This window comes from Cupressus sempervirens, chromosome 2 (genome assembly GCF_028749045.1).
Source record: "Cupressus sempervirens isolate cs-2001-9-10 chromosome 2, ASM2874904v1, whole genome shotgun sequence".
NCBI lineage: Eukaryota > Viridiplantae > Streptophyta > Pinopsida > Cupressales > Cupressaceae > Cupressus > Cupressus sempervirens.
This window is the reverse complement of record NC_143119.1, coordinates 366,719,046-366,745,424: the sequence shown is the minus strand read 5'-3', so window position 1 is coordinate 366,745,424 and position 26,379 is coordinate 366,719,046.

The window sequence follows — 26,379 nt, the reverse complement described above, 5'->3', positions numbered from 1 at the left end:
GTAATACTATCTTTTTATTCTTATCTAAGACTTATTAAGTTTGGAACCATTTACTCAAAAAATAATAATGCAATCTCTTGAAAAGGATTTAACCTGAATATGCTTACACAACTATTCATACAATAGAACTAAAATGATAATAAGGCACAATGAGGATAATCCTTCTACCATTATAGTTCTTTCATCATATTAATTCCTTGGCAACTACATAAACATGGAGGAGATCAAGATCTTTAAACTAATACATCATATCCTTCAAACACCGTCACATACTTCTTACATTAACTTTCAAGATACAAATAAAGGTGGTGAATCATCATAACATAATTACACAAATGGATAGATCTTATACAACACACAAATGTTTCCCAATCCCTCTATTGTTAGCTGAATAAGAACAACACTATACTCTTACACAACACAAATAGAAACACATATCAAAATGGAGTTTGTATCTCCATTATCAACTCATTTGTAACAATATCTTCTCCCTTATGCAAAAAAATCTTCATAACTTCTAACTATCCAAGTGCATCAAAAACCTATAAAGGTTAAAAAATTATAGAACTATGGAGGCTTACCTCCCAACCTAGGCCTCAAAGAGGCCACCCCCGTGCTCGAGGAAATAAGGCTCAATTGGGATACATTCAAACAACATCACATTAAGAAGAACCAACATGATCATCACAGTTTGACAACACATTTACAATCCCCAACCAAGGTTTTCAAAATGATTCACAGATGGAATCATAAACATTGGGTGAAGGTGGGCTCTTCAAGGAGGAGAATTCCATATCCTTGTGAAACAACAACTCTTGCAATTGCAATAATCCAATAAGGCTTCCAAGAAAACATGCCACAACAAGGCTATCAAAAATACATACCTCAACAAGGCTATCAACACTTACTCCTCTTCAATATCCTCCCTTATACCTCCCATAGAACAATAGAAAGGCATATGGGTTCAATGGAGCCCATACTCCATGAAAACTATCCCCTCTCCAAGAGAAAGAGTTCTCAACTTCAATGTTCAGCCCAACTAACTCCTTCACCCCAAGGCTTCTCTTCCCTCCCAAGGGTGAGTGAAGCCTTCACACCCAACTCAAAATTCAATCCACAACCACAATCCAAGAAAATAGAACCAAATCTAAATAGATTCAACATGCCAACTCACATACACAAACATTTACAACATGCACCATATGCAAACACATAGATCCTACAAGAAACACTCTTACAATTTCCATCTTCAACTTCCATGAAATGAAAGAAAATATGGCATGAAGCACTAACCTCCTTCAAAGCTATGGTTATGAAATGGTGATGAAGATATTTTCTTCCTTGGCTTCCAAGCTTCTTCTCCCAAAACCCTATCTGTCTCTACAATTAGAGAGTGGGTAAACAACCAATAAGTTGGGCACAAGCTCCCCAAAAAGACCTCCACTTCCATCCTCACTTTTCCCCACTTACACAAGTGGAGTAATGAGGACAAAAATCATGTGACACTCTAATTTTCGAATTGGCTTGAAAATGACTAGTTTAGAGGGTCTCCTAAGTCCCCTAGGCAAAGTTTTGGCTATATTTAGTCCCCCAGCCTATACTACTACCATGTGGGTGCCTTTTTTTTCAAAATAACACTTGGGAACCACTTTTAGGCTCTCTAAAATTCCTTTCAAATTTTTATTTGAATTCCATCATGAAAGTGACTCATCTAACACTCTCCAAGGTGGGTTAACTTAATTTCATAATGGGATTAATTTTAGGTTAAGTGACTTCATGCCCAAAAATCCTATATGACATTCCATTTACACATAGACAACACAATTGTCAAATGACACACACACACACACACACACATAAAATAATTTACACATCACAATTACATGTCACTAAATAATCATGATCTTTAAACTTATAACACCCATGCACAATCACATTACAAAATAAACACATTACAATGAGGTTCTGAATCTTCCAAAGATTCACCTTGGCTTTACCGTGTTCATATAGGTTGAACCTTGTTTCTCCGAATAATCTCCACGGTTCAACTTTCCTGCACACTCAACTTAATGTCAATAGCCCAATGAAATAATATAGAAATACATGTAGATGAGTGCAAAATAATCCGATATCACTTAATTTCATTAACATATTTAGTTAACTTCTGTCTAATCATTTCCATAAAATATTCAAAAACATTGAAATATCAAGATATGTATAACATTAATCTTTCTAATCATAATAAAATTACTATTCTAAGTACCATCACAATCCTTGTCTATCATCAAAATGAAACATCGAAGTCATATCTATTAAATCATTAAAACATGTAAAATGGATCCTAGTAAATATGTGATAAGTGAAAATCACGATGGTGCAACTTGTTAACTATTATCTTTTCAAATTGATTGACCAAATTAATATTTCTAACAATGTCCATTTTATCTCGTTATGAGGTGTGTGTCCCGCTATGGTTAATTTCTCATACCATTGAATGTTCCAAATTATGTTGTCATGATTTAAAAAAATCTACGAATGCAACCATTTATGTTTTGTTGATGTTATAAGCTACATCCCTTGTTATTTCTTAGGAGAGAGAAAATGTTAATTTATCTTTCCTAATTTTGGCTAGTGAATCATTTTGTAAATTCCTTGATCGAGTCCTTAGGTTGAACATATAGAGTTTTATAAATTCATGTGATCTTATCTATACAACTTAATGTTATTGAATAGGTATTACACATTATAATAACCAAAATATGCTTTAATATTTAATAGGTTCTCATAAAATGTCAATCATAACCTAAATAACTTATAATCATATTTATTTAATCAAGATTTATAATATGATACTAGTGTGGGCCTTACAAATTTCACCTACTAATCATAGTAATATTTTTTTCTTGTTCTCTTACCAAGTCTCTATTCCAATACTTGTTCAACCTCTTCAATTTGCTTCTTTGAATAATCATCTGATACAACAAGTTCATCATCTAACTCGTGATACTTATGAAAATCAAAAATATTGAATAAAAGAGATATATCCATGTCATTAGGTAACTTAGCTTCATAACCATTTTCACTGTCAAACTTCCTCAAGATCTTACAAGGTCCAAACTTTCTCATCTTTCACATATTGTATGTTCCAATAGGAAATCTACGTTTCTTAAAATAAACCATTACCTCATCACCAATTTCAAAAACATGATGTCTTCTAGACTTATCAGTAATCTCCTTGTACTTTTGATTACTTTGTTCCAACCTCAACTTCACTTCCTTATGAAAAGACTCCATAAAATCAGAAAATTCTTCTCTTGCAAAAATTCTCTTTTCTTCACTAGAAACATCCCTCAAATCTTATATTTCTCTAGGGTGCATTCCAATAACAATATCAAAAGGTTGTTTCCCCATACTCCTATTCACAAAATTATTATACGAAAATTTAGCTTGTGCCAATACCAGCTCCCAATTACTTGGTTTGTCTCTAACTAAAAATCTCAAAAAATTACCCAAGCTTCTATTCACAATCTCTATCTATCCATATATTTGTGGATGGAATGTAGAACTAAATCTCAACTCAATATACATATTCTTCCACAAAGTCCTCCAAAAGTAACCGAAAAATTTACTATCTCTATTAGAGATAATACTTCTAAGTAATCCATGCAATCTAACAATCTCTTTGAATAAAATCTTAGCAACATGCTTAGCATCTGATGTCTTCTTACATGGTATGAAATGAGCCGTCTTAGAAAATGTATCCACAAAAAAAAATATCAAATCATACCCCTTTACTGTCTTAGGTAATCCAAGAATAAAATCCATACTGATATCACTCCAAGGTTTCTCAAGAATAAAAATAGGTGTATACAAACCAGTATTTTGACTTACTCCTTTTGCAACTTGATAAAATCCACAAATCGTTAAATTTTTTTGAACATCCTTATAAATTTTTGGCCAATAATACTTATCCTTTAGGAAACTCAATGTCTTATCAATTCCAAAATGTCTAGCCAATCTAGCATATATTTTTCCTTAATCAAACTAACTCTCATAGAATATCTTGGCATACATAACTAAATTTCTTTGAAAAAAATACCTTCTTGAATGAAATACCCATCATACTTACTCATGTAATTTGATTGGTTTGTTGCTTTGTGCTCTCTCCATGCCTTAGAAAAATTAAGGTTAGTACCATACAACTCTTTCATTTCATCAAGACCAAGAACTTCAACCTTCATCTGGGTCAACAAAGAATGTCTTCTACTCAATGCATCGGTAACCCAATTAGTAACTCCACTCTAATGCTTAATCACAAATGTGAAACTCTGCAAGTATTCAACCCACTTCATGTCTTTGATTCAATTTATGCTGACTTCCCAAGTAGTGTAAAGCTTTATGATCAATATACAACAAAAAATCCTTAGGAATCAAATAATTTTTCCACTTCTTCAAGGCTGGAACAATTGCATAAAACTCTTGATCATACACATAATAGTTCCTTTTAGCATCATCAAAATTCTCACTAAAGAAATCAACATGTTTACCTTCTTGACTCAATACAACTCCTATTGCACTACCACTTGCATCACATACAAATTTAAATTTCTTATTAAAATCAAGAACAACCAATAGAGGTAACTCAACAACCTTTTGTTTCAAAGCCCAAAATTTTTTATCAACTCCATGTGTCCACTTGAAATCCTTTTTATCTCCTCTCATTGTCTTAGTCATAGCATTACAAACATAATTGAAATTCTTGCTAAAATTCTTATAAAAACTAGCCAAACTGTGAAATGATCTTACCTCACCCACATTCTTAGGTGTAGGCCATTCCAAAATTGCTTTAACCTTCAGAGGGTCCATTCTCAAACCATCATCTAAAATTAAAAATCCCAAATACACAATCTCCTCTTGCATAAAGAAGCACTTTTTCAAGTTAATCATCAACTTCTCCTCTTTCAATCTCTGCAATACTTGTCTAACATGATCAAGATATTCTTACTTAGACTTAATGAATATCATAATATCATCCAAATAAAAAATCACAAACTTACCCAAAAATATCTTGAGAACTTCATTCATGAACCTCATGAAAGTAATAGGCGCATTAGTCAAACTAAAGGCATTACCAACCATTCATATAGACCATATTTTATCTTGAAAGAAGTCTTCCATTCATCACCTTCTCTGATTATGATATGATGATAAACACTCTTCAAATCAATTTTGGTAAAATAACTTGTTCTACTCAAACAATCTATTATGTCATCCATCCTCATCATAGGAAACCTATATTTCATTGTGATATTTTTAATAGATCTAGAATCAATATAGATTCTCTATTGTCCATTCTTCTTAGGTGCTAATATAAAAGGTACATCACATGGAATCAAACTTTCTTTGATCAAAATTTTCTACAACAACTCATGCATTTGTCTGTTAAGTTCTTCATTTTCTGTAGGTGTCAATCTATGTGGTGCTTTATTTTGTAAACTAGCTCTAGGAATCAGCTCCATATAATGACTTATACTCCTTACTAGTGGTAAACCATTAGGTATATCTTCTACAATAATATTTGTATACTCATTCAATAAAATTACAATTTCTACTAGCACTCGGTCAATACTAATAGCTTCTTCTATCACCCAGTTTCCACTATCTATTACTCGGTCACTACTATGTCATACTTCATTACCACTATTTTCTGTCACTTAGTTATGACTAGCATAACTCAGCTACCTTAGAATTATGGAAAACCAAACTTGATTCTTGTTGGCAAATAGATTTTTCTTTCCAGTGTAACTCTTACATGCCTGAACCTGTGAGAAACAATTTGATACCAACAGTTGGATAATCTATCATGAGATTGATAGATTTCCTTTGAATTGAAAGGTACAACTCCCTTATAAATGATATTCAATGAATTTTTTTGTTCCTAAACTAATTGGGTATGTTCTTAACCTGAGAATGGAAGAGGAAAACCAAGCTAGACCTAGACATAACTAACTCAGGTAGATTTTAGTTCCTAAACCTATCCAATGCCAAGAACCCACAATTCCTATGACTTCTTGATATCGGTAATGTAATATGGATGCAAATTATGTTAATGCAATGAAGAAATAAATATTTAATATTTAGATTTTTGCAATAGGAATATATGCAAATACTTTGATCTACAACACATTCATTATTTGACATAAGATGTAAGATAATGTCCAAAATTGAATACAACAATGCTCTGATTGAATATATTCACAAAATAAAACCCAAATCCTTTGATTTGAAGAAAAACTCTTCTTTGTTTTGAACACAACAAATACAATGCTCTAATTTTTATTTTCTTGCAACTCTGGCCAAATCTATTATAGAAATCAATGTGTGAAATGAAATGTATAAAATAAACTACTGTCTCCCCTCTACTCTAGAAATACCTACTCTTTTAGAAAAGAAGAACCCCTTCAAATGAAAAGGTTTTACAATAAATACATTCTCCAGCAACCGTTTGGTCTCTTCCAGTGACTTTTCAGTTCTGTAACTAATCTTGTCTCTTCGGCTTCTCATATTTTTCCTTTTGAAAACTGATATGCTTATTAACTTTTAAAGTTAATAATGATATATATTAACATATTTAAATTATATTTTAACAATTGACATTTAAATATGTTAAATCAATATCAAAATCTTTCCTTTGTTGAGTAGACAACAAAATAAATATTCCTACTAGGTAAAAATGGATCATGTTTCGGAGGACATATCTTTTGATTCCACTGTTAGATCGAGCTCATCTTTGGATATGTTCTTTTGAACCTAATTATCTTCATTTTGACTAGAGCAATTGGAAAAATAATTACCGAGTCAAAAGATATGAGCTATTGAATGCTGGTCTATATGACTATTGCAAAATCAAAATTGATAAAATAAAGTTTCTAGCCATTCTTCTTTCACATGCTATGTAACCCAGATGTCTTCAATTTGCCACTATGTTATCTTCCATGCTTACCATGTTTATTTCTTGCTGAATTTTGGAAGTGATTCTCTAGAATTCTTGTGGCAAAAAATCCCAAATGAAGGTTGAAAAGCATACCAAGTTCTCAGTTTTCCACTTCTCTATTGTAGGTGAAATTCATACATTCTTGTAATAGCTACACTTTAAAAAAAATTAACAAGCAATAATTCTTCTTTGCTATCAGGTCACTGGCTATGAAACACTCTAATTCATCCTTTGTGGAAATTTGACTTTTGTCTTCTCCCTTTGTGGAAAACTCCAAACTAACTGTGAAAGGCGTAGTAGAAAATGAGTTTTCCACTTCATATTTAATGTCATGTTGATGTCCAAATCTTCAAGCAATAAATCATTATGAGATTACCATTCTTTGTTTAATCAATTAAGAGCTCTTTTCCATCTCTCTATTATGGATTTAATGCTTGGTGGAAATTCCATTTTTGAGTGCGAAAAGTGCAACCAATCTTCAATTTTCCATTCTCATGCAGTGGGCACCATTTTGATGTAGATTGATTCCCAAATGATTTTTCTGGAGTGATCTTGATATTGAATCCCATATATCTTCATTTTGGATTGAGATTTTCCTTTTCCCTCCTCATGTGGAAAACTAAACTTTGACTACGAAAGGCGTAGCAAAAAATGAGTTTTCCAAGCTACTCTTCTCCCTTTGGTGGAAAATGAAACATTTGCTTCTCCAATGGAAAATTTGAAAATGACTACAAAATGCACAGTGGAAAATGATTTTTCCACTCAGCTTTTTCCCTTTGGTGGAAAATTCCAAGTTGACTACTCCATTGTGAAAAATTCAAAAAGTGCTTCTCCAATGGAAAATCTGAAAATGACTACGAAAGGTGCAATAGAAAATGAGTTTTCCACTTTGCTTTTTCCCTTTGGTGGAAAATCCCAAGTTGACTACTCCATTGCAAAAAATTCAAAAAGTGCTTCTCCATGGTAGAAAAATGAACTTTGACTTCTATTGCTTCCACATTTGCATATCTGGACTAAAAAATAATTCAATCCTTCATAGAAATTTTGTTAAGCATACTAGGAACAATTTTGGTAAATTCTTTATGGGAGAAGACTTTAAAAGTTTTAAAAATGGTGTATTGAAAGTGCACTTACAACTGGCTCTGAATGGGGATTATGTGCTGCAAAGTACATAAAGAATCCAGAATCTCTAGCAGACAACAAGTGCCTTATCCATTGGGTTATAGAGTCAAGCCAAAAAGAGGGTAAACATAGAGTTTCTTGCTAGGAGGGTGGAGGGGAGTAAGGCAAAACCAAAACTGGGAAAGCGGGAAACACTAAGCTAAGCAGACCAAAACTGCGAAAACAAAAGCTTATTTACAAATACAAGTGAGGAGACCTCACCAAAAGAAGAGTAAGCAGGAAGAAACTCACACATGGCCATTGACCAGCAAAGAAAAATATGAGCCCCTCTAGTGAAGTGTATTATGCTTTTCTAAGCTGAACCAAAACCAAGCTCTCCTGGAAAAATCTCTATTTCTGAAAACAAAATTACCATAGTGTAAGAAATTAGTGACCCAAAAATACTTTCCAAACAACCATGCCTTATCATAGATTTTTGATTTGTCTATACCCTCCTGTACATCATTTCTCATACATCCAACCATCCTTTGCTGAAAATAAAAATGATCACACACTTTTGAAAGTGGAACTGCAACATTTTCACACTCTTAACTATCGATGTAATCACTCTTGAGAGGAATCCTAGTAGATAAATTGAGATTGTAAAAATCTAAAAGTCCACACAATTCTAAAACATATGTTGCATCATAATCACATTCACTACAATCATCATTGATAGAGATTTTAGATTTCAAACTAAGATTGAAACAAAGTGATTTTTCATCGCACATAGGGTCAAACTGAACCGAAACAACTTTATCACTTTTCATGGCTATCAATTCTAAATTTTTTTCATCCAAATGTAAAATCTCAATACTCAAATTAGTTGTATAGTATGACTTACATTTGGTCAGCATGAAGATTTGATTAGCTTCCATTTCATGATAAAGAAAAATATAATCTAGTTCTGAATCATCTTCATGGTGGTGCAACATTTTGTTAGCCACTAAAGATCCCTGTAAAAAACTTGTTCTTGCATCTTTTTCTTCAACTAAAATTTCAAACTTAATTTGACAATCACTGAAACATGATCCAACCTTTTTGTTGATACATAGTTCATTGGGAATGCTTAACTTTGCACTTTCATCAAAAGAAAATGATTCTAATATAGGATCATCATAAACTCATGAAGATCAAAAATCATTTTTAATATCATCTTCTTCAAACTTAAAACTTTCATATTTTGCTTATGTACAAACCAAGGGATGACTTTCACAAGAAATATTATGCAAAGAGTGATCTTCATTACTCTCTTCAAATCTAAAACTTTCAACAACAATAGAAAAGAAAAGCATGGGTAAATCCTCATTTTCTATTTTTCTTACCATTTTCTTGTGGTTGTCAAGAGAGTCTTTGTTCATTGAAATTTGTGCCTCTGGAAGTTGGGGTATTTCTTTTTCTCCAAGAACCAAGCAATTCACTAGTATTGGTTCTTCGTTTATTGGTTTTCCTCTAGGTAAACCTGTTGAAAGATACTTCCCTTTTCTTTGGTCTTCAACATTAAAATATCCTTGGATCACACACTTCAACAATAGAGCGGATTGATGATCTTCTGAGGGATTTAATCCTTTTCTTTCAACTTCAGTGATAATTTTTTAAAATGCAATCCAAAGGAATTGTAGGTTAGGATCACTCTCAGCATTTATTTCTTCAAATGTGGGTTTCCTTCTAATTTTCTTTCTTGGTTGAACTTCTTGCTCACCCAAGATTGAAAAATTATAAGAAACAAAATTAGGTGGGACTTCTGAAACCACTTCATCATCCACCTTTAATTCATTTCTTATTGGCAACACCCTTTCCTCACGGTGCTATAATAACTCTTCTAGCTCTTTCAATTTGTGATACCTTGCACAGACACCTTTCCATAACACAACTAGTGCATGATCATCTTTGATACTCAGGTTCATTTTTCTTCCATGGGTAATGCTTTCTCTAAAAGCATAAAAAAGATTACGCAATACTAGATCATGCGTTTGATGAAGTTCAATCAAAGAAGGATGTGGCCTTCTTCCTTTCACAACTTTAACGGGCATGGTCTTTTAATAATAGAGTCACCAATCTCCTGTAAGTAGAGATAACAATAATTCTAAAAATGATAGCATTGGACTCTTCAACCAGAAATGATGAGAATCAAAATAGAGTTGCCAATCTCAAGTAGAGATAATAATAAAAATTGAGGAAGTAAAACTTTAGCACTAATCTTCTTTTCCGCTTCCCCACTAGAGTTGCCAAAAATCTATTGGTAAATAGGTTGTTCTTTCCAATGTAACTCTTACATGCCTGAACCTATGAGAAAAAATTTGATACCAATAGTTGGATAATCTATCATGTGATTGATAGATTTCCTCTGAATTGACAGGTACAAATCCCTTATCAATGATATTTAATGAATTTGTTTGTTCCTAAACTAATTGGGTACATTCTTAACTCGAGAATGGAAGAGGAAAACCAAGCCAACCCTAGACAGAACTAACTTAGGTAGATTTTAGTTCTTAAACCTATCCAATGCCAAGAACCCACAATTCCTATGACTTCTTGATACCAGTAATGTAATATGGATGCAAATTATGTGAATGCAATGAAGAAATAAATATTTAATATTTAGATTTCTACAATAGGAATATATGCAAATACTTTGATCTACAACACATTCATTATTTGACATAAGATGCAAGATAATGTCCAAAATTGAACACAACAATGCTCTGATTGAATATATTCACAAAATAAAATCCAAATCCTTTGATTTGAAGAAAAACGCTTCTTTGTTTTGAACACAACAAATACAATGCTCTAATTTTTATTTGCCTGCAACTCTGGCCAAATCTATTACAGAAATCAATGCATGAAATGAAATGCATAAAATAAACTACTGTCTCCCCTCTACTCTAGCAATACCTACTCTTGCAAAAAAGAAGAACCCCTTCAAATGAAAAGGTTTTACAATAAATACATTCTCCAGCAACCATTTGGTTTCTTCCCGTGACTTTGCAATTCTGTAACTAATATTGTCTCTTCAACTTCTCATATTTTTCCTTCTGAAAAATGATATGCTTATTAACTTTTAAAGTTAATAATGATATATATTAATATATTTAAATTATATTTTAACAATTGACATTTAAATATGTTAAATCAATATCAAAATCTTTCCTTTGTTGAGCAGACAGTAAAATAAATACTATTGCCAGGTAAAAATGGGTCATGTTTCAGGGTCATATCTTTTGATTCCACTGTTGGATCAAGCTCATCTTTGGATATGTTTTTCCAAACCTAATTATCTTCATTGTGATGAGCTACTAAATGCTAGTCTATATGGCTGTTGCAAAATCAGAATTGATAAAATAAAGTTTCCAACCACTCTTCTTTCACATGCTATGTAACCTAGATGTCTTCAATTTGCCACTATGTTATCTTCCATGCTTACCATGTTTATTCCTTGCCTAATTTTGGAAGTGATTCTCTAGAATGCTTGTGGTAGAAAATCCCAAATGAAGGTTGAAAAGTGTACCAAGCTCTTAGTTTTTCACTTCTCTGTTATAGGTTAAATTCACACATTCTAGTAATAGCTACACTTTGAAAAAAATTAACAAGCAATACTTCTTCTTTGCTATCAGGTCAATGGCTATGAAACACTCTAATTCATCCTTTGTGGAAATTTGACTTTTGTCTTCTCCCTTTGTGGAAAACTCCAAATTGACTGCAAAAGGCGTAACAGAAAATGAGTTTTCCACTTCATATTTAATGTCATGTTGATGTCCAAATCTTCTAGAAATAAATCATTATGAGATTACCATTCTGTGTTTAATCAATTAAGAGCTCTTTTCCATCTCTCTATTGTGGATTTAATGTTCGGTGGAAATTCCATTTTTGAGTGCGAAAAGTGCACCCAATCTTCAATTTTCCATTCTCATGTAGTGGTCACCATTTTGATGTAGATTGATTCCCAAATTATTTTTCTAGTGTGATCTTGATACTGGACCCCATATATCTTCATTTTGGATTGAGATTTGTCTTTTCTCTCCTCATGTGGAAAACTGAACATTGATTGCAAAAGGCATAGCAGAAAATGAATTTTCCAAGCTATGCTTCTCCCTTTGGTGGAAAATGAAACATTTGCTTCTCCAACGGAAAATTTTAAAATGATTGCGAAAGGTGCAGTGGAAAATGAGTTTTCCACTTTTCTTTTTCCCTTTGGTGGAAAATCCCAAGTTGACTACTCCATTGCAAAAAATTCAAAAAGTTCTTGTCTAATGGAAAATCTGAAAATGACTGTGAAAGGCGCAGCAAAAAATGATTTTTCCACTCTACTTTTTCCCTTGGGTAGAAAATCACAAGTTGACTACTCCATTGTGAAAAATTCAAAAAGTGCTTCTCCATGGCAAAAAAATGAACTTTGACTTCTATTGCTTCCACATTTGCATATCTGGACTTAGAAATAATTCAATCCTTCATAGAAATTTTGTTAAGCATACTGGGAACAATTTTGGTAAATTCTTTATGGGAGGAAACTTTAAAAGTTTTAAAAATGGTGTACTGAAAGTGCACCTACATTTCTTCTTCACTTCTTTTTCAAATTTCTTTCCATTAACCATGCAAATTCTCACAGTAGTACAATTGAACTCATCTAGACTTTCAATCAAACTCAATAATATTTACTTTCTCCCATTCACCCAAAGAGGATATTGATTCAATTTTCCATCATGTATATCATATCTATCAAATTTCCAAGGTCTACCTAACAAAATATGAAAACAGTCCGTAGGAAAAATATCACACAAAACTTCATCAAAATAATGTCCAATCTTGAACTTCACAATACATTATTCACTTACCAATATCTTATGTTCAACTTTGATCCATGAAACATGATAGGGTTTAGGATGCCTTAGCCTCTGCAACTAAAACTTTGTAACAATCTCTTATGATGCTAAATTTGGTGAACTTCCACTATTAATGATCACCTTGTAGCATTTTCTAGCCATCTTAAATCTGGTCTTGAAAAGACTTATCTTTAGAACAAGCTTCTCACCATTTCCCTTATTACATAATTTTTTTCTCACCATCAAATTTTCTCCAATGTCAGATCCACTTAGTGAACCCTCATGATCTCCTTAAATCACAACATTTCTATTACCTTGTTCATTATCACTAGAGGATGTACACTCAAAGGATCTATGCCCTTCTTTGCCACATCTGAAATCATTACCATGAAAGCCACCTCTAGAATAAGAATTACCTCTTCCTTGGTAAGAACTAGTACCTCCTTAGCAAGAAGTACCACCTTTCCACTTGGTCTTTCCTTTGTCATCATTCTTTCATTCAGATTTGTCCTTATCTTGTATAGTATTGTTAGATCTATCACCTTCTCCATAAGATCTACCTCTACCTCTCTAGAATCTTCCACCTCAAACTCTTTGTCTTTGTTCATGCTTCTTTATCAAGATCTCCTCAAATTTTAAGGCATATTGATAGGCTTCCTCCACTCTTTCTAATTTTACAAAACTTATTTCATCTTCAATTCTAAATCTCAATCCATTTAGGTACCTTGCAACTTTCTCAATATCATTATCCAAATGTCTAGATCTGATGTCTAACCTATATAATTCCCCAGTACACTCCTTCACAATCATGTCCCTTTGTCTCAAATTTTCCATTTTCCTCAACAAGCTAACTTGGTAATCAATAGGAAGGAACTTTATTTTTACCTTATTCACCATTTTCAACCAAGTCCTGATCTTCTCCTTTCCTCTCCTTTGTCTATAAATTTACAAATGCTCCCACCATAGTGAGGGATGACCTTTCTACAATTTTCACCTTCCTATTATCAAGAGTTTTCTCAAAATCAAAGAACTTCTCCATATCAAAAATCCAATCCAACACAACATTGGTATCCAATTTTGCATCATAACGAACAATTTCTATAGCAGGCTTTGAACGCACCCTAGACAATACTCTCAATAATCTTTCCTCATCTTGATCTTCTTCAGGTTCTAGATTAGGGTTTGGTGCTATAGCTTTATGATTGCTCACATCATCAATATGTGCTCCTCTCCTTTGGGATGTCTCCAAAACATCTAATCTTGTTGCAATTTGTCTCAATGTATCGAATATGGCATTGTCATCATTTCCTCTACTTCAAATCATCTTTATAATCAAGTTCTTGCAAGATCGTAACCTTCTACAAGTTATAGGGTAAATCCTCATATTTTCTACCCTATAACCAAATCAACATGGGGTTTTATATGATCCAGTATTCAAAAAGATGTACCTCAAGCTCTAATACCACTTGGTGCAAAGAGGGATGAATACTAGGGCCAAAGGCACACCCAAACTATCCAACCACCTCACTGAGTAAACACAATGGAAGAAAAAAATTAAAAAACATCAAGGAGAGGGGACATATACTTATATTGATTCATCAAATATTCAACATACATGCATAGGTATAAGACCTTTTGGGTTATAGCTAGATACAAAATATAACCCTAAGTTCTATCTTCAACTTCAAACTCAAAAAATATGCCTTTACTTCCCAGTCCTTTAAGTTCTCTCTTAAACTATACCAAATACCTCTACTTATACTTGCCAATATAGCTTACAGAAGATTCTAGAACATTACATCAAATAAAGGTTGACCTCAAAATGGTCAACATTCATCCCTAGACAAGATCCTAACATTAGATTCACATTCTAAATTAAATATAAGAGTCAGCTCCAATTGAGAACCAAACACATAGAAAACTCAGTCAAAGAAGGACCTAAGCATCAACAACATAGGTTCACTCAGTGAATGAAGATACACTTAGCCATTACAGGAAAAACTCGATTCACACTAATGGAACTTGATTTCCAAAGGAACTACTTAGTTCACATTGATGAAGCTTGGTCACCAAAGGAACAACTCGGTTCATACTAAAAAGCTCAGAAAGGTCTGAATATAACTCAGTCTAAACTATCAAAATGAACAAAAAGTGCACCACATAAGGCAACCTAGGATGCTCCTGCATCAACAACTCCTACCTCTAACAAGAACCTAACAAAGAATCACCCTCTAGAGTAGATAATTAGAAGAAAAGTCAAAGGAGTAATGACAAAAAATAAAGTAAATGAGGAATTATGTTTTATTTCTCAAGTTGAACCTAATAGTATAGATGATGCATGCAAATATGATCTTTGGATTCAAGTAATGAAGGAAGAACTAAATTAGATTGTGAAGAATGAAACATGGAAATTGGTTCCTAGACCTAAAGACAAGAATGTTATAGGAACTAAATGTGTATTTAGAAACAAGATGAATGAACAAGGTGAAGTTGTAAGAAACAAATCTAGACTATTATGAAAATAATACTCATATCAAGAAGGAATAAATTACGTGGAAACACATGCTCCTGTAGCTAGAATGGAAGAAATGAGAATGTTTTTAGCTTATGTAGAAAATAAGTAGTTCAAAGTGTATTAGATGGATGTCAAATCAACATTTTTGAATGGATAACTTGAAGAAGAGGTTTATATTGAGAAACCTAAAGGATTCCCTTTGACTAAAGAAAAGGATATGTTATACATAGTAAAGAAAGTTCTATATGGTCTAAAGAAAGAACCTAGAACCTGGTATGCAAGGTTGGACAAGTATTTGGAAAAGATTGGATTTGCTAAAGGTATGACAGATAGTAACTTCTACTTGAAAGAAATTGAGAATAATTTTCTCATAATAGTGATAATTTTTGGAGGCAATGTTGAAGCAAGTGATAAGTTTTACAAAAAAATGAATAATGAGTTTTAGATGAGCATTATTGGTGAGATGAACTTCTTTCTAGGTTTTCATATTGTGCAAAATAGTGATGACATTTTCATTTCACAAGCTAAGTATTTGAAAGACTTGTTGAAAATATTTGGCTTGGAAAGTTGTAAGCTTGTTGGTACACTAATGATAAATGGTCATAAGTTATCTAGCAAGTATGAGACACCTACAATTGAGAAGAAGAAGTACATATCCATGATTGGAGGTTTGCAATATTTGACTCACACTAGACCATATATTGAAAATCTAGTTGGATTGTAGCTAGATTTCAAGTTGATCTTAAGGAGTATCATTATGAAAAATTAAAAAGGATATTCAAATGTTTGAAGGGAACATCTAATTATGGAATATTGTATGAAAAATCAAGTGATTTCACTTTATTTTCTTATACTAATGCAGATTGGGCAGGCAATATGGATGGTGGACCATTTTTTCTTGGAGGAAGACTAGTTTCTTTGCTAAGAAAGAAACAAGATTGTATTTCATAGAGTGCAACTAAAGTAGAGTATGTAGCAACAAAAAATAATTGTAATAAGTTCATGTGGATCAAGTAGATGCTAAAGGACATTGGAATGGAATTTTTAGAACCTGTTATTATACATGATGATAACAAAAGTACAGTGAGTGTGTCTAAGAATCCTATATTACATTATAAGACTAAGAATATAGCTATTAATTATCATGTTTTGAGAGAGAAGGTTGCAAAGAAAGAGATCATATTAGAGTATGTCAGTACTAAAGATCAGATTGTAGATATCTTTATGAAGCCCTTATCTAAAGATACATTTGAGTACTTGAGAGGTATGCTTGGGGTTATGCACCTGCCTACTTCAAAGTAGATGATGTAGAGATTGCACTAGTCTAGTGGTATAGAGCTATTTTTTGACTAGATTGAATGCTAATGCTTCCTACATGGGAGAGTAGTTGTGATGAGAAGAGTCATTAAGGAATCCTGGTAATTGGTCTTGAATGGTGCCTTTGGACACTTCAGCTCATTTAATACTTGGAGAAGATAATTGACATAATGAGGCCTTTGTCATTTATGTGAATGGATGAGATGTGTATATGAAAAAAAATCTATATATACTAGTGAGGGAGATGAAAAAAATAATTTTCAATAGATAGATGAGCATATCTTTATTAGTGAGATTTAGAAAGATTCATGTAAGTAAGGAGAAGGAATATCTCTATAGAGGAGATACATAATAGAAAGAGGTATTAATGCCTAAAAGGGAAGATAAGTATAGATTGATGTACGGGGGAGAAGCTGAGAGTTGTTTAGCATGTGCACAATTGATGCAAATCCTAAAAGATGTAGAATAGAGAAGTGTTCTAGAGGATTTTAGATTTAATTGATGAAGAGGATTCAAAGAGATGACTACAACAAAACTTGCAATAGAGTACTATTTGGTATTCTTGCAAATTAGATGATTTTTCTTCTATGTTTCCATCAATGTCTAAGGGGGAGATTATTAGCATGAATACCTATGGTATTCCTTTGGGGGAGTATCCTAAGCATTGGAAAACATTTATCATGATTGACATGTTACATTCATGATTTTGTTTTTCATTGATGACAACATAGTATGGTTTCTGTGAAAACTAACAAAGTATCAGATAGAGAATGAGGTCATATTGATAGAGGTTTGATTCCCATATGACACACGGTTAAGGAAATATTCTATAGTGTGTCCTAATGACAAGGTTAAGTGCACATCAAGTAAGTTGAAGACATGCACAAGATATATGTGATTTACAAAGAGATCTACAAAGACAAAGTACTTGATAAACAATTTATGATGATTAGATTATATCTTCTAATAGAGATATAATCATGACATGTGAAGTTATATAGAGATAGAGGATAATTTGATGATGATGTCAATGATTGCACAAGTCTTGGAGTCACATGTGTGAGAATTTGTAAAGGTTTTGAGCCAACAGTGTTGTATGATTGTGAAATAATTAATTATCTTAATGTTGTCCTATTATAATTAATTTAGAAAGCCTCAAGGCCAATCAAGGAATTGTTTTAAGGACATTACATAAAAGAAAGTGTTTCCTTTGGTTATAAAGTGTGTGATGTGAAGTGATTAAGTGGGAAAAGAGAAGAATGTTCGAAAAATGTGAGTAAGTGATCTAAGGGATTATTGGATGCAAAGTTAGTGATATGATATTGAGGTCAAAAGGAGAAGAGAAGTCTAGTTGTTAGGACAAAGGAAGAGGAAGGAGAAGTATAGTTCAATTATATTACTTTGTAAGGAATAATACAAAGATCATTTGGATAGTGGGTTAATTGGTCTTGCCCCTGAAGCTATTTGGATAGTGGGTCCATTTGCCTTCTAAAATTTCTAATAGGGTTGGCACAACTCCTAACAAGGATTCAAAGTCTCCTAATGGGACTGATATATACTGAATGTTTTATAGAATCCTAATAGGGTCCATCCTCTAACAAGAAATATTTATATTAGTACAATATCTTGTAGGTACCATCCCCACTAATATTTTCCCTCTAATCAAGGGTTTTTCTAGTTAACATATTTGGTGTTATTATGTATGATTATCTTATTATGGCTACTAATTATATTGCTCATATGGTTAAGGTTTGATAAGGTTGATAATTGTCATAATAGTTGGATAACTAATTCACCTCCCCCCTCCCCCTCACTCTTAGTTATATTTGTGAACTTTATATTGTAGCACGTCTATCTTTAAAAGGGAGATCTCTCTCCTCATTTCATATCTCATGCTTTTGTACTAACATTATGCTACAAAATATTTATGTACTCTTGGAGCTTTGGAGAGTTTATGATATCATTTAATTTACACATCTATTTCATAGTAGTATTATGAAATACTTACATTAGATTAGTTCATTTTGATGTTTTATACTAACTCATCTAGCTTAACTAGGAGGTCTTGTAACACGTTCATAGTTTTTAGTTTATATTGTATTTGATATACATTTAACTTAATTTGTATTTTTCATTGCATATTGATTCTTGGACACTAGCATTATTTCTCTTGTATTCAAATCTCCAATTCTATGGTTCACCTTGCAAGGGCTACATAACTGTTCTCATTTGAGAGCCACAACACTTCCATTTGCACCCCTTACACATCATAGATAGGGATCTATAAGTCACCATTTAATGTTCCTAATCCATGGGATCCCTTAGAAATAATGTCTTAGAGAAGTGTACCCTTTTTGAGTATACAAATAGTATAGGAGAATATAGAAGGAAATTTTAACTATGTTTGACATCACTCCCACTATCTCCTCAATACTATGGGAGACCTTTTGAAGAAAAGAAACCTACTACTACATGTCCTATAACTATTCATAATGAAACATTCATATAGGCATAGGTACCTCTACAATATGATGACAAGGATAGAGCCATTTATTATTGGATATATAGGGGAAAACACAAAAATGATACTAAAATTCAAACTTATGAAATAACTCTTGAAAGATATGGGTGGGGCCCTAAGCTAATAAAATGAATAGTTTACAAAGGAAATGATCCTCAAGGAAAACATATCAAATGCTTGATTGACCCAATTGAAGCTAGATTTAGAAGATCTTCAAATACAACAGGTCCATGCTTTATGAAAATACCATTTCATCTAGGGATAAACAAGTTCATGCCATAACTTGATAGTCCACTAGAACCTAAGGATCAATTAGAACCCAGAAATCTAAAGGAAAGCTAAGATGATGAGGAAAATTTTCCTTATCCTATTCCTGTGGAGCTTCCTACACTATTTGTGGAGCTTGATGATTTCATCCCACAAGCCAAAAAAACAAAAAATGATAGCAATTTTGATGAGACTTCTTTAGTCACTCATATGACACATGAGTGACTAAAAGAAATTCAAACAAAAAACATTGACTATTGTGGTGAACTATATATGCTTGCACAATTCTAAAATCAATTTGAATAGGGTGAATCTAGTCAAGATTAATTTGTAGAAATAGTTGAAAAAGATCAAGGAGATAATGAAAGTGGAGAATGGATACCAATGACTAGAAGGGAATAATTTAGTCTACCTCCCAATGGCACTGACTCCCATGATTATGTATTTGAATCTCTCTCTGATGTGACTATAGATAGAGAGATAGCCATGATCTACATAGATGAATGCCAACTCAAAGTAGGAGAGGGGTCTAGGGTTAGGTCTAACGAGTCCAACTATACTCATGTTATTTTCCTCTTCACTTGATGTTAGGAATTAGAGGGATCTAAACATAGATTTGTATGATATCTCTTTAGGTCTTAACTTATTAGTATATTCTTTTGATGACCACACCATGATCATATTAGAGCCTATCAATTATCTTTCACTCATCTATCCCAAGCTCATAGATTGAAACTTTAATTCTACATGTATACAAGTCCAAACATTCTAAAATGACTACATTCTTGCCTGTTACTTAAACATTGTCAAACCTATAATGTCATCCACCAATGAATAAAGTGTGAACATGATAGAGGATGACATCAAATATCTCAATCACATAGTAAAGAAGAAAAATAATAGGCACTTTGATGGTGAAAGCTACTTTGTGGTAGTACCAGAGCCTAAAATTGTAAAAATAAAAGATGCATCCAAGGGTGAAAACCTCTCCAAGGAACTTGAAAATGATATATTTGACACACTTCTAAGTCACTTTTAAGAAAGATCACATGTGCTGATAGAATTGACACAATTAGTAAAATTGGGTACTACAAAAATCATCATATCATATAATTGCACAATCCTTATTAGTAGAGAAGAAATAATAATTTGAACAACTTTCTTTTAGGGAAAAGAAGATAAACTTTGCATGGACATATTTTGATATGTTGGGTGTTGACCTTGATCTTATAATGCACCATCTATCCATTGTGCTAGGTTTGAAGCTTGTGAAGCAAAAACTTCATAAGATGCATCTTCATGTTGTACTCCTGATCAAAGCTAAACTAGAAAGATTGTTGAAATATGGATTCATCCAAGCCATTGATTATGATGAATGGATATCCACAATAGTGTTGGATTCCAAACATCGAAAATCTATAAGAGTATACACAGATATTTGGGACATGAACAAGGCATATTTGAAGGATGACTTTCCACTACCCAATATTGAGATGATAGTGGATATGACTACTATATATGAAATGTACTCATTTGTAGATACTTTCTCTAGATACAAATATATCAAGATTGCACTAGAGGATCAAGAGAAATTTAATTTCACATGTACTTGGGGTACATTCTATTGGAGTGTAATGTTATTTTGTCTAAAAATTGTTGGAGCCACATATTAGCATGCTATCACATATATCTTCCATGATATGATGCACAAAACTATGGAAGACTACATTACTGACATATTAGCTAAGAGCATGCAAAGGAAAACACATCTCAAAGACTTGGGCTAGTTGGCATTATGATTATTTCATCATTAGTGACAACACTTACTCAATTTTTTATGCTTACCAAGCATCAAGAGGTTACCTTGTAAACTTAGTAGTTCAGCAGTTTACACCAAGCAGACAGTGGCTACTGAGCAAATTTAGACAATGTGAAGTCTAGCAGTGTCTACCAAGCTTCTCAATATCTACCATGCTTCACAATGTCTACTGAGTAGATAATTTGTGTCATGAAGATTTAGTGCAAACCGAGCAATGATGGATTCAGTGTTTACCTAGTGAAGCAAGGTAAACTTAGTGTATAGTGTTTACTAATTGAAGCAAGGTAAACTCAATTTACAGTGTTTACCGAGTGAAGCAAGGTAAACTCAGTATATAGTATCTACTGAGTGACACTACATCTACCGAGTCACCAGTGGTTACCGAGTTCATAACTACTTTGAGTGATTAGTAAGGACCGAGCCTTCACTTCTACCAAGTGCATGATGATGCCAAGTAATGTAGTGGATGCTAAGTATCATAAGGTAATCGAGTCAGTTCAATGAACCCAAGTTATTTACTATTGGGCCAACTCTGTAATGTATTTGTTTACTTGTATTTTGGCTAACCTTGTAATTTTGTAAGTTTGAAAGGTATATATGTAAGATGTATTGTAAGATAGAAGGTATGAATCAATGTATGAATAAATGTATGATGCATGGAATGAGAAGGAATTATGAATGTAATTTGAAGTATATGTGAAAGATCAGCAGCAATAGTTCAAGGTACACAACAAGGTCAATTTAGAGACTGAAAAGTTATATCCATCACATGAGGTGATTAGTGCATAAGGGATCTTATCAGCAATTAGTTGCAAGTAGATCCACTACTTCATCCTAACAAGTGAATTAGATTTTTCAAATCCTCTAACAAGGTACACTTAACAGTCTTTGTACAAATCTCCTAACAGAGTGCATACTTCATTGTATGTTTGCAAATCCTCTAACAAGGTGGACCTAGCAGTCCTTGTGCTCCTAATAGGGTAGATCACTAGAAGTGGTCAATGTAAGCCTTAACAGGCCAACTTTATACTACAGTATTGAAGTTTTATGGGTATCATCCCCACCCCAGTTTTACTTTCTATTTGGAAGGTTTCTGGGTCACCAAATATTGTGTTCACTTGTGTAATGATTGTTTTATGTTTCAAAATTTATGCATGTAGTACTATAGATGGATGTGTGGAAAAATAATAAAATTTTTAAGGGTATTGATTCACCCCTCCCCTCTTAGTAACCTATCATACCTTGAATATTTACAACATGGCCCAATCTTTGACCACATGGAACAATTTAGTCTAAGACCGAATCCTTAGAAATACATGTTCAATGTTATATCATGCAAACTATTGGGATACATTTTTTTAACCAAAGGCATCAAGGTGGAAAGTTCAAGCTATCATGGAAATGCATCCATCTCTGAACATCAACCAGATGAGAGGAATACAAGGAAGACTCTAATCCATTCACCAGTTCATATCACAACTAGCTTATAAGTCAAAACTATTTACCAAAACTCTACATAAGGGTGCTACATGTAAATTAGATGAATGTGGAAAATATTGACTCATTTGAAATAATATCTTTCTAATCCACCTATATTGATGCCTCCTATTTAGGGGAAACCTCTAATCTTGTATATTATAATGGTAGATACACCCTTGGGCATATTACTTGCACAAGAATATCAAAACAAGAAAGAGGGCTACCTATTACATCAATTAGATACTAGTATCCTATAAAATGAAATATAATTTCATTGAGAAGGTCTATTTGGAAGTTTTCTTCACTTCTTGTAATCCTAGGCACTACATTCTAGCTTATTCCACAAACTTAGTTGCAAAGATCAATCCACAAAAATATCTATTGAGCAAAGCAAATTTGATAGGGAGATTAGAAAAAATGGTTCATGATCCTAAGCAAGTTTGACATTGAATATGTGGATAAAAAGGTTATCAAAGGGAAAGATATATTTGATCAGCTAGTAGAAGTACCATTACATGATCATCAGCCTCTGAACATCAAATTTCATGATGAGTCTATACTACTTCTAACACAATGAACATGGAATTTTTTTTTTGATGGATCATTTAATCATCAAGGATTTGGTGCTAGAACATTGTTCGTCACACCTCAAAGATACTCTCAACCTAAGGCATACATGATTATCTTCCCTTGTACAAATAATATTGCTGAATACAAAGCCTTAATCAATGAGATGAAAATTACCGTTGAATGGAGGGTGTATGAATTGAGCATGTTTGGAGACTTACAATTGGTGATCAATCAAGACAATGCTGTTTACAAGATAAAAGATGAGAAATTGATGCCCTACAAAAGGATGGTGGATGACTTGAAAAATTACTTTGCATATGTCACCATTCTAGTAGATTCCTCTAGTGGACAACATGGCAGTTCATGCCATGACTACTCTAGCTTCCATGCTTAAAATGACAGAAAATGACTTTTGACATGAGTTTCCGATGGAGACATTATACTACCCTACCTATGAATCTTTGACTCTAGTATGATTTTCTCTATCTTAAGACAATACTCATTCCACTACCACCATATTTACTCTTACCTAGATGACCAAACCATTCAAGAAATTCTAATTTTGAATGAGAAGCATCACACAATCCGTAGTGCTTCACAGTATGTCATCATAGAAAATTACTTATATAGATGGGGTATGGATGAGTACCCTCCTTAGGTGTCTAGAAACTAATGAGTCATGTAATACCCTAAAATTGGTCTCCTAAACCAATTTTCTCCTGATCTAAAATATCAATCAATAATAAAAAAAAGTTCTATATTCTTACTCGATCTGAGTATCAATTGCATAAAATCACTAATTTGTTGTAATCATTTAAATAATAATAAAATCCTAACTATCAAATTAAAATTGGTAAGTAAACCACCTTGATTAAATTAATTTAATATATGGTTCTAAAACTTTAATAAAATTAATACACTTTTTCTAATTACTCGTAAGATAAGATTTATTAATTTATTTGAATTAAATATCTCCAAGTACCAATTATTTGAATTTAAATAATGAATAATTGAGAATAATCATTTAAAAATAAGATAATATTCAAATAATATTCTTCAAAATCCTCTCTTGAGTTGAAATAGAAATTAATCAGTCAACTTGAATAAGAAAAAGAAACATGTTTAGTTAACTCAAATAAGAAAAGGAAACAATAACCAGTCAACTCCTAAACTCCAAAAAATCTTGAAAGTCATCAGTTAGAATAAAAAGTCACCTCTCCAAACTCAACTCTCAATCAATCTTGACCATTTATCTGATTTAATCTGAACAGTTGATCTATATGGGTTTCTTATAAATTGAGAACTTTCATCTCTCATTTCTAAGGTGCAAGTTTATGAGTATTGACATGTTGTAGGATTTATATGAGATATTCATTATCCATTTCTTATTGTTATTTTCATTCTCATTTCTAGGTTGAATTACATTGTTGTTTACTTTGTAGAATAGCTTGCATACAGTGTTAGATTAATTTGTTCGTACTTGCATATCTACATTAGCTTTATTTTTAGTTATATTGAAACTTACAAAAACATAGTTTAATCATTCATTATTTTTTAAAAATCCTTCATTCTAATATGGTCTATGGTCACTGAGAAATTGGTCCTAAGAGAAATTCTTCAAACCCCAATTAGATAGAAGGCAACATGCCAACATGTTTAGACTGTTCGTGATGAATAATATGATATTCATTCTTGGATGAATCTAACATAGAATGACCATGTTGATGTGTGTGTCTTACCAATTTTAGCATGTATAGTCAAATATCTATCAAATTAAGGATCAACAATTGTTGATGTTAGTATTAGATTAATACTTTGATTGTTTTTGTATGTTGCTCATCCTATGCACCCTAAAATGGTCGCCTAGACTATGAGCCCCAATTCTTAAATTTATCAATTTCTTGAATCAATTTATCAATTTTTTGAATCAATACATCACAATATTTTATCGAATCAATTCAAATCATTTTCCTTGACCAAATTGCAATTAATTTAATTATTTCAATATTTCCTAAGGTTTGATCATTTCATCAATAATCTTATTTAATTAAAAGAAAATATCCTTTTAAATAAATAAAATAATTATATTTAATTAAAAGAAAATCTCTCTTTTATTTAAACAGTTTTATCTTATTTAATTAAAATCTTTCATTTTACTAAATATTCTTATGTTATTTAATTAAAAGAAAACATTCTTTTAAATAAATAAAATAATCTTATTTAATTGAAAAAAAATCTCTCTTTTAATTAAATAGTTTTATCTTATTTAATTAAAATCTTTCTTTTTATTAAATAATCTTATTTTATTTAATTAAAAGAAAACATCCTTTCAAATAAATAAAATAATCTTATTTAATTAAAAAAATCTCTCTTTTAATTAAATAGTTTTATCTTATTTAATTAAAATCTTTTTTTTTATTAAATAATCTTATCTTATTTAATTAAAAGAAAACATCCTTTTAAATAAATAAAATAATCTTATTTGATTAAAAGAAAATCTCTCTTTTAATTAAATAGTTTTATCTTATTTAATTAAAATCTCCCTTTTAATTATATAATCTTATCTTATTCGATTAAAAGAAAATCCCTCTTTTAATTAAATAAATAAATCCCCACTTAAAGTTCTCTTTTTGATGAAAAAAGGAAATAAATCAAATAAAAGGTTTCTTTATTTTGCACAGATCTTTAAGTGGTGAGCCTTTTCTCTTATCTTTTAAAGGATTTATCCCACATTGCTCTTGGGAGAAGCCTCCCACCTCTAGAGTTTCTTTTAAGGAGCCCTCTCCTTCTCATTTTGATAGATGTTAGTTTAGAGATCAATTTTGGAGAAAGGAGCTTGAGCATTAGAGTTTGAATATTAGAGTTTGGACATTGGAGCTTCATTGTAGCTTCTCTCTTCTTATCTTCTTCTCT